Source organism: Triticum urartu, unplaced genomic scaffold (assembly GCF_056163025.1).
Source record: "Triticum urartu cultivar PI428250 unplaced genomic scaffold, HENAU_Tu73 scaffold1, whole genome shotgun sequence".
NCBI lineage: Eukaryota > Viridiplantae > Streptophyta > Magnoliopsida > Poales > Poaceae > Triticum > Triticum urartu.
In genome coordinates, this window is record NW_028259461.1 from 2,490,535 (window position 1) to 2,501,686 (window position 11,152).

The following is an 11,152-nucleotide window of genomic DNA, read 5'->3' on the forward strand; positions in this document are numbered from 1 at the left end:
AATCCAAGAAACATGACCGGTATAGGGATTACTAAGGGGACTAAAGAAACAAGAACAACAACGACTAATTCATCCGCCAATATATTCCCGAAAAGTCGAAAGCTAAGCGATAATGGTTTTGTGAAATCTTCTAGGATGTTAATTGGTAAAAGGATTGGAGTTGGTTTAATATATTTCTCGAAATAGCTCAATCCTTTTTTGCTAAGACCAGCATAAAAATATGCCGCTGACGTGAGTAAAGCTAAAGCAACAGTAGTATTTATATCATTCGTGGGCGCTGCTAATTCCCCATGGGGTAACTCTATAATTTTCCAAGGTAAAAGAGCACCCGACCAATTCGAAACAAAAATAAAAAGGAACATAGTTCCAATAAAGGGAACCCAGGGACCATATTCTTCTCCAATCTGAGTTTTGCTCAAGTCTCGAATAAACTCAAGGACATATTCAAAAAAATTCTGACCGTCGGTCGGGATGGTTTGTGGATTCCGAACAGCTATGACAACTGAACCTAGCAAGATAGTAATTACGACCCAAGAAGTGATGAGTACTTGGGCATGAATTTGGAAACCTCCTATTTGCCAATAGAAGTGTTGGCCTACTTCTACACCCGATATATCGTATAACCCCTTGAGTGTTTTAATGGAACAAGGTATAATATTCATATTGTCCTCTGATAAAAATTGAACTTCAAAAAAGGAATTCTTTTGATTCAACCATCTCTTTCTCAACTCAGCAACTTGAAGTATTAATCTTATATTTAGGATACCAAGAAAGCACATCAGATCATAATATATATCAATACCCTCTAATATATATCAATATTCCCCTTCTTTTTTCTATGCAAAAAAAATTCTATGCAAAAAAAAAGATATAGTAAAGTAAGTGATTCCATAAATTTACGCAGTTGCCCAAGAATTCACTATATATTCTTAATCAACGATTTCTTATATAGAGAGAACGGCCCTCACAAATTGAAAATACTAATTTGTTAAGAATCAATCGAATTGAAGTCATAGTGTCATCGTTGGCTGGAATCGATATATTCGCGAGATCCGGGTCACAATTTGTATCGACTAAAGAAATAGTAGGAATCCCCAAAATGGCACATTCCCGAAGAGCTATATACTCTTTTTGCTGATCAAGGACGATCACAATGTCTGGCAATCTCGTCATATATTTGATCCCGCCGAGATACCTTTGCAAAGTAGATAATTTTCTCTTCAAGATTGCCACATCTCTTTTTGGGAGATGGTGGAATTTTCCCATTTTTTCTTCTGCTCTTAAGTCTCTAAATTGAGAAAGTCTAGTTTTCGTAATCGACCAATTCGTTAACATACCACTGAACCACTTTTTATTAACATAATGACAACGAGCCCTTATTGCAGCTGATGCTACTAAATCTGTTGCTCTTTTTTTGGTACCAACAATTAAGAAACTTTTTCCCTGACTTGCTGCATCAAAAACTAAATCACAAGCTTCTGATAAAAAACGAGCCGTTCTAGCGAGATTTATAATATGAGTACCTTTACGCTTTGCCGAAATGTAAGGGGCCATTTTAGGATTCCATTTCTTAATACCATGACCAAAATGAACTCCTGCTTCTATCATCTCTTTCAAATTAATGTTCCAATATCTTCTTGTCATTTTTTCCACACTTCCTTTTTTTTAATCCTACCATTCCATTACGGAATTTAGTTCTTTTTGAAGATTAAGAAAGATCCGAAATAGCTTGAAATAAATAATAATTGTTCCGAGAGAACCTTGTACTAAGATAAGAGTTGGCCATTGATACATGGTATAAACATAACCACCTTAATGAATTAACTGACTTGTTTTACTTATTAAAATAAAAATCTTAAAAATCTAAAATTTGACCTGTTAGTGTTCTAAGTTCAAAAGTCTAGTAAAGTAAAAAATATTTTTATGGGGGTTCTTATGTCTCATAAAAATTGTTTGTTACGTCAGAATCTGAAGAAACTAATTCTGTATGGAGAAACAAAAAATCTCTCATTTCCGACGCGAATAGATTTTTTTTTTTTATTTCGAAATAAAGGTTCTTGTCTTGTGGGGAACGATGCACAAATTTTTGGAATCCGGTACCAACAGGTATAATCCCCCCCAGAACTACGTTTTCTTTCAAGCCTTTCAACCAATCAATGCGACCTCGTAGGGCAGCTTTTGCTAAAACTCGAGCAGTTTCTTGAAAACTTGCTTCAGATATGAAACTTTGGGTATTCAGGGAAGCCCTTGTTATTCCCAATAAGATTGCCCGATAATAGATCGATTCATCCAAAGCTCGTCCTGCTCGTTCCGCTCGCAATAGTCCGATTAATTCCCCAGGCGAAAAAACATTAGACATTCCATCTTCGGAAACCCGCACTTTTGATGTTACTTGGCGTATAATAATCTCTATATGTCTATTATGGATCTGTACCCCTTGGGATCGATAAACCTTTTGGATTTTATTAACCAAAGAGATACGACTTTGGGCTATGGTTAGCTCAGCTCCAATCAAGAATCCCCAAGGGACCCCAAGAATTCTTGGTATACGCTCATTCCAATCCTCAATTCTCCTTTCGAGATTCGGGGATAATGAATCAATTGAACGCGCTTCAAAGATTTGTTCCACTTTTGGAAGACCTTGCGTTATGTCACTAGATCTCGATTTTTCATATATAAACGTAACTAACCTATCTCCCTTGTAAAGGATTTCTCCATAATGACCATTAACAGTTGCTCCTGTAGTGGCCAAATAAGGTTTAGCTGCTCTTATAACAAAGGAATTCATATTTACAATGAAAATTTGACCGGATTTTTTTATGTGCGATTTAAATAGACATACATTTTCACAAATAAATTGTCCAAGGTGAATTATTGCCAATGTCTCTTCCCAAGAATCATGATGGACAAAGTGACAATTCAAAAGGAATGGATCCAACATTATGTTACTATCGAAATTAGAAATCCTTTTATTTTCATCTATTAAAGAGTATTTAAGTTCTTGAAGTACTTGGAAGGTTTGTTTTAAATTGTCAACGAACAAATATTTTTTTAACAGGATTTTATTATGCGTTAGTAAATAGTAAGATGAAGAAAAATGCGATATACTAGCTACAATAGCGCCTAAGGGCCCAAAAATTTCTCGAATAGGAATTCTAGGATTCCATTCTTTTATCGCATTGGGATGTTTTGAATTCTTGAATAAACCAATTCGAGAACAGTTGGATGCCGACAAAATCATCAAAGAGTGGTATTCTTTATTTCGATTCAACAAAGTGCCAATAGCTTCTGGATGTTGGCTAAGTGATTCAATCTTCGCCTTGGAATAAAAAGAATTGATATTGGCGCGATCTAACCTATTATGGGGAATCGGTCCTGCACTTGTCCTACCATACCTTTTTCGTGTATACGAAATAGTGGACTTGACTAACTCAATTCTTAGGAAATCGCGAATAAGATCATTTGCTCTTACCTCAACAAGGGAAGCACCAGCCTTTTCTTTTTCTTCTTGTTCCCAATTCACTACTAAGCAAGTTCTAACAAATTGACTATTTGTGTGATAAATTCTTTGAGTTAACTTGCTATTTTCATGAGAAATAAAATTGACAAGTCGAATTTGGAGATTATTTTCTTCTTGCAAGAGATCCTGCGGGAAAAGTGTTGCTAAATTTCTTCCTTCGTCCATTTCATATGCCACTGTAGGGCGAACGGAAACAAAATACTTTTCCTTGCTCTTGAGAATTTTTTTCCGTTGAACATAGACCCAATTTTTCCTTTTTTTTGATTCCTTAGAATCTTTTTTTTGTCTTTCTGGCGGTATCAAACAGCCACCTAATATCTTATCCGCCTCTTCAGGAAAATGAATATCTCCGGAAAATATTTTGAGTTCCGTATGGCTTTTTTTTCTCTTCACTCGGACCAGTCCGCCTAGTCGACTTCTTGTATTTTTTGTGAGTTGTGTATTCACTCCAATAATACTATTGTCAAGTATCTTTAGGGATGAAGATCTCGGCAAGATATGAAGTTCTTGAAGAATGAAAAAAAACCGATCTACTTCTTTTTGGTATTTTAGACTAAATTCTTTTGTTCCTCGATGCTCAATCAAACCCTCTTTTTTTAAGATGGAATCTTCCTCTGGGCTCTCGTATTCGTCCTCTGAATCTTCTTCTGAGTCTTCCTCTAAAGTACCATATTTTTCCTCTGCGCTTTCCCCGGGGCTGCCATATTCGTCTTCTGAGTCTTCCTCTAGAGTTCCATATTCGTCCTCTTGGGTCCTATATTTGCTCTCTGGGCTCCCATATTCCTCTTCTGAGTCTTTCTCTAAAGTCCTATATTCGTTCTCTGGGTTCCCATATTCGTTTTCTGGGCTCCCATATTCGTCTTCTAGGGTTTCATATTCGTATTCGTCTTCTAGGATTCCATATTTAGATTCTTCTAGGGTTTCATATTCATATTCGTCCTCTCGGGTCCTGTATTCGTCTTCTAGGGTCTCATATTCCTCTTCTGAGTCTTCCGCTCGAGTCCTATATTCTTCTTCTAGGGTCCTATATCTAAATTTAACAATTCCTGAACCCTTTTTATCTTTTCTGTATCGGGGATCGTCAAAATAAGCAAAAATAGTATTTCTACGTAAAACACCCATAAGGGGGATTTCAATCGAAATCCCAAAACAGGATATTAGTTCTTTCTCTTGTTCTTGATGATATTGTAATGGAATGACGAACCTATTTCTTCGCTTTTTCGCCAACAAATCTGAATTATCTTGAAAAATAGAAGGATAGATAAAATTCCAATGGCCATTGGACATGATTCGATCCGACGTTGAATAATCAAGAATTTCCCTATCTTTTTTACCATAAGTATTCATTTGATCTTGATCCTTGTGGAGTGAAAAAGACGCTATACTGGATCTGCACATACTTACTGACAATATCCATAAATGGCTTGTTTTTGGTAATCGGCGAAGATTACCATATTGATATTCGGGCGCATGGTAAACATCAGTACTCCAGTGCATTTCGCCGTCTGATTCAGAATAAATATGCTTTTGTACCCTTTCTTTAAAATGTAAAGTGGACGTTCCGGCACGAATCTCCGCAATTACTTGTTCGGATTTTACATATTGATCATTTTGCACTAGAATCAAGCTTTTTGAGGGAATATTCACACTATATAGAATATCTTGACTCTGAATAGTTACATGCAAGTCTATATAACATAGAAAAGCAGGCTGCCCATGACGGGTACGTGTGGGGTGAACCAAATTCTCATTGAATTTTATTTTTCCATTCGAAGGGGATCGTACAAGGTCGGCAGTACCCCCTGTGAATACTCCGCCAGTATGAAAAGTTCTTAATGTTAGTTGAGTCCCTGGCTCCCCAATTGATTGACCTGCAATAATACCTACGGCTTCTCCCAATTCGACCAGATCACTATGAGTAGGACTCCGGCCATAGCATAATTGACAGATCCAAGAAGTGCTTCGGCAAGTAAAGGGGGTTCTAATATATATTGGTTGTGCTCGAAATGGTTGTGCTCGAAAGGCAGTTATGAATCGATTGACTAATCCAATTCCAATATCTTGATTTCGCGCGGCAATGCATCGTGAACCGATATATATATCGTCTGCTAATACACGACCAATTAGTGTTTGGACAAAAAGTTTTTCCGTCATCCCATTTTGAGGACTTACAGAAATACCTCGGATAGTACCACAATCTCTTCTACGCACAATAATATGTTGAACTACTTCAACAAGTCTACGTGTAAGATATCCAGCATCTGCTGTTCGCACAGCAGTATCTACAACCCCTTTGCGGGCTCCATAGCAGGAAATTATATATTCTGTCAAAGAAAGTCCCTCGCGTAAATTGCTTTGAATAGGTAAATCAATCATTTGTCCTTGAGGGTCCGACATTAATCCTCTCATACCTACTAATTGGTGTACTTGAGATGCATTTCCTCTGGCTCCTGAAAAAGACATTAGATAGACTGGATTAGAAGGATCCGTTATCCGAAAATTTGAATTCATTTCTTGTTTCAAATATTCACTTGTCGCATACCATATCTCAACAGATTGGCGTAATTTTTCTACCGCGTGTACAGCCCCATAATAATAGTGTTTCTCCAAAAGAAAACTCTGTTGTTCCGCGTCTTGGACTAACCATCCCTTAGAGGGTATTGTTAAAAGATCCTCGATTCCTAACGAAATCGATGTAGTAGTGGCTTGATGGAAGCCCAGAGTCTTTAGTTGATCCAGTATATGGGATGTATATCCCATTCCAAAATGATCTATTAATCTGCTAATAAGTCGTTTCATACCAGTTCCGTCTATCTCTTTATTATGAAAGACCAGATTGGCCCGTTCCGCCATACATAAGTACCCCCTTTTCGGCTGAGTAGGATTCGACAATTGCTGAGTAGGATTCGACAATGGGCCTGAGTCAGTGATTCGAAAATTTAATTAACTTAATTGCCTCAATCTCAATCTGGATTCGCGTGGCAAATAATGATGATACTAGGGAAATCGGAATGCCCCCCGAAAGGGGAGGGGCATCGCCGAATCTAACTTTCTTGTTTAGGTAGTGTATGAATAGGCCTGACTAAATCCTTGTATGGCTTCCTCTATTTCTCTATAAAAAGAAATATGACCAAGAGTGGTTCGAATGTATATCGAACGAATTTCTTTTTTTCTATTTCCCATTATTAGATAGTGGGCATAAATCTCATGATAAGTCCCCAAAGATTCATATTGAACTTCAATCGGAACTTCTCTTGACCCAATGACGCGTTGATCCAGGTTCCATCGTAGCCACAAGGGACTATCTAAACTGATTAGTTTTTGTCTATAAGCTCCCAGTGCATCATAAGAACTAGAAAAATGGGGTTCTTTATCTTTCCTATATTTAAAATTATTATTATTATTGTAATTTACTTTTAGATTTGGGTAGTTTCTGCAACTATTATATCTATTTGCACAAATACCTCGACGCTTTCCAATCGTTAATACATAAAGCCCGATAAGCATGTCTTGGGTTGGTACGCAAATAGGATCCCCAATAGCGGGAGATAAGAGATTCATATGAGAAAACATAAGTAAACGGGCTTCTGCCTGAGCTTCCAAGGATAAAGGTAGATGAACAGCCATTTGATCTCCATCAAAGTCCGCATTGAAACCCTTACACACTAATGGGTGTAAAGAAATAGTACGCCCCTCTACTAAAGTGGGTTGAAAGGCCTGTATGCCTAATCTATGCAGGGTAGGTGCTCTATTTAACAGTACAGGATGTCCCCGCATAACTTCTTGAAGTATTTCCCATACAATGGGTTCTTTTTCCCAAATTTTCCTTTTAGCAATCCTTACATTAGAAGTGGCGCGTTTCGTGATTAAATCGCGAATTACAAATAGCTGAAAAAGCTTTATTGCTATCTCTAGAGGTAATCCACATTGATGTAATGAAAGCGAAGGACCCACAACAATGACAGAACGCCCCGAGTAATCGACCCGTTTCCCAAGCAGAGTCTCGCGAAACCTTCCCTCTTTACCTTCAATTACATCTGAAAGTGATTTGTATACTTTATTGTGACCATCCCTCGTCGGTTGCCCGCGGGACCCACTATCAAGAAGTGTATCCACGGCTTCTTGTACCAATTTTTCCTGGCACATTACTAAATCTGCTGGCGCTAATTCACTTCTTTTTAATAGATAGGCAAGATTGTTGTTCCGACGGATAACTCTCTTATAAAGTTCATTAATGTCTGAAGTCACTACTTTATCTCCAGACCTATAAACAATAGGTCTCAATTCGGGAGGAAGAACCGGTAATAAGCACAAAACCATCCATTCTGGTTCTACATTTGTTTGAATAAAATGTTTCGCCAATTGCATGCGTCTAATCAAAAAAACTTTTCTTATTCGTCTTTTTCTATCTTCCCACTCATCTCCACTATACCCCTCGTCTTCTAATTCCTTCCATTCGACCAAAGAATTCTCTATAATAATTCGCAAATCCAAATCTGCTAATTGTTCTCTAATAGCACCTGCTCCTGTCGCAATTTCCCGATTTCGAAATGTTGCAAAGCCTGGGGTAGAAAAAAAGGGAGAAATGCTGTGGTTACAGGATGCAATTTCCTCTTCGAATAAACCTCGTAATCGTAAAAAAGTGGGTTTTTTAGTGCTGGGCCTAGCAAAAGAGAAATCGCCGTATACTAGGCCCTCCAACTTCTTAAGAGGTTTATCTAAAAGATTCGCGATATAACTAGGAAGACCTTTCAAATACCACACATGAGTCACGGGACATGCGAGTTTGATGTATCCCATTTGATATCTTCGTATCCGAGAATCCACAAATTCGACCCCGCATTTTTGGCAAAATCTTTCGTCTTCGTTTTCAGCTCCGCTCGCTCGAGAATTGCCACAAGCGCAAATCCCGCTTTTTATGGGTCCAAAGATTCTTTCGCAAAACAATCCATCTTTTTCTGGTTTATCGGTTTTATAATGAAAAGTAGAGGGCCTTGTGACTTCGCCAACGACTTCTCCATTAGGTAGGTTTTTGTTAGCCCAAGCCTTTATTTGTTGAGGGGAAACGAGTCCAATTTGAAGTTGTTGATGTTTATATTGGTCAATCATAAAATAGAAATAAGAAAAGAATTTATATTTATTCCGATCAAACTTCCTCCCTATTAACCTGGAAGTTCTTTTCAGATACAAGGAAATGATTCAGTTCTAGAGCCAAAGATCGTAGTTCTCGAACGAGCACTCGAAAAGATTCTGGAGGATCCTCATGATTAGGTATTCTTTTTCCCCAGATCGTAGCATTAAGTATTTCTTGGCGAGCTATAAGATGGTCAGATTTATAAGTAAGTATCTCTTGTAAAATATGAGCAACACCAAATCCTTCTAAAGCCCAAACTTCCATTTCTCCTACTCGTTGTCCCCCTTGCTTGGCTCTTCCTCTAACCGGTTGTTGTGTAACAAGTGAGTAGGGCCCAGTAGAACGCCCATGAATTTTCTCATCAACTTGATGAATTAATTTTAAGATATAGGACTTCCCTATTAGAACAGGTTGCTCAAAGGGGTCGCCTGTTCTTCCATCAAATATTCTGCTTTTTCCCGGGTACTCGGGTTCAAATACCCATGGATTTTTTGTTTCTTTACTGGCTTCATATAATTCTGAAAACACAAGTTTTCTTGAAGCCTCTTGCTCATATCTCTCATCAAAGGGTGCTATTCTATAATGTTTCTTTAGCAGATCCCCCGCTAATCCGAGCGAGCTTTCAAATATTTGTCCCACATTCATTCGGGAGGGTACTCCTAAGGGATTGAAGACCATATCAACGGGTGTTCCATCTTGCAAATAGGGCATATCTTGCCTAGGCAAAATTTTGGAAATGATCCCTTTATTCCCATGTCTTCCGGCTACTTTATCCCCAACTTTGATTTCACGTTTCTGTAAAATATATACACGAACATTATGTCGAGCGGGTCCCTTTGGATCCATTTCACATCGATAACGCGCCCTCTTCCACCTATAGGTAATTTCAGAGAAGTTTCTTTTGAAGTGGAAACCTCAAGGCCAAATATGGCCCGTAATAATCCAGCTTCCGCGATATAAGATGATTCGCTCGCTATCTGAGGCGTTAATTTACCTACTAAAATATCACCAGTTTCTACCCAGGATCCCAACCTAACAACTCCATTTCTGTCCAAATTGCGGAGTAAATGTTCTTCTAGATGTGGTATTTCTTTAGTGATTTTTTCAGCGGAGCCCTGGCTTGTCGTATCCGTCTGAATTTCATATTTCCGGATGTGAAAAGAGGTATAAATATCTTCATATACCAAACGTTCGCTAATTAGTACTGCGTCTTCAAAATTGTAACCTTCCCATGGCATATAAGCTACTAATACGTTTTTTCCTAAAGCAAGTTCGCCCCCAATTGTAGCAGCTCCTTCTGCTAAAATTTGTCCTTTTTTAATGGATTTACCCCGTGGAACCCGGGGTTTTTGGTGCATACAAGTATTTTTGTTAGAGCGACGGTGGTTAACTAAAGGAATACTTATAGTCTTCCCACTACTTGATAAAAGTATCTTATGACTATCAGTAGAAATGATCTTTCCCTCGCGTTCGGCTATAATGGAAACCCTCGAATCTAGAGCTGTTTGGCGTTCCAATCCAGTTCCAACAATGCATTTCTCGGACCGAGAAAGCGGAACTGCTTGGCGCTGCATATTAGAACTCATTAAAGCCCGATTCGCATCATTGTGCTCAATAAAAGGAATGAGAGAACCCCCAATAGAAAAATATTGGAAAGGAAAAATACTTCTAACATGAATCTGTTCCCATGCAATAGTCAAGAATTCTTGACGGTATCTAGCCGGAACAACCTGTTCTTCCTGAATACCTTGATTCAAGGACAAAGAATTTCCTGCTGCTATCATATAATATTCATCTCTATTTGGTGATAGATAAACCACCTGTCTCTCTTTTTTTTCTTTTGCTTTCTCAGCAGATATTTCATAAAACGGACTCTCTATGGATCCCCACAAGTGATCAATTCTCGCATGAATTGTTAAGGATCCAGTAAGTCCAACATTGATTCCTTCAGACGTGTCAATTGGACAAATACGCCCATAGTGACTCGGATGAATATCTCGGCTCCGAAAACTTGCGGTTCTCCCCGTCAACCCTCCAGGACCTAAACAACTCACTTTTCGCCCATGAACAGTTTGTGTCAATGGATTCGTTTGATCAAAAACTTGAGATAACGGGTATGTGCCAAAAAAGGTCTCATAAGTAGTTATTAATAAAATTGAAGTTGAAGTTGGAGTTACCAAAGTTTGGGGAGTCGGTTTCGATTGACGTATGAATACTCTACGAATAGTTTTTTGAACTGCATGTTGTAAACGACCAAGAGCCAATCCGAATTGATCTTGTAACAGATCCGCAACCGAACGAATACGTTTATTTTTCAAGTGATTCATATCGTCATCGTCAAGTATACCCGTTCCAAATTTCATTCCAATCAAATGATCCGTAGCGGCCAATACATCTCGTGGTAACAAGAATGTATTGTTCTGAGGAATATCAAGATTAAGTCTCCGATTCATATTTCGTCGACCAATCCTTCCTAATTCACATTTTTGTTGAAAAAA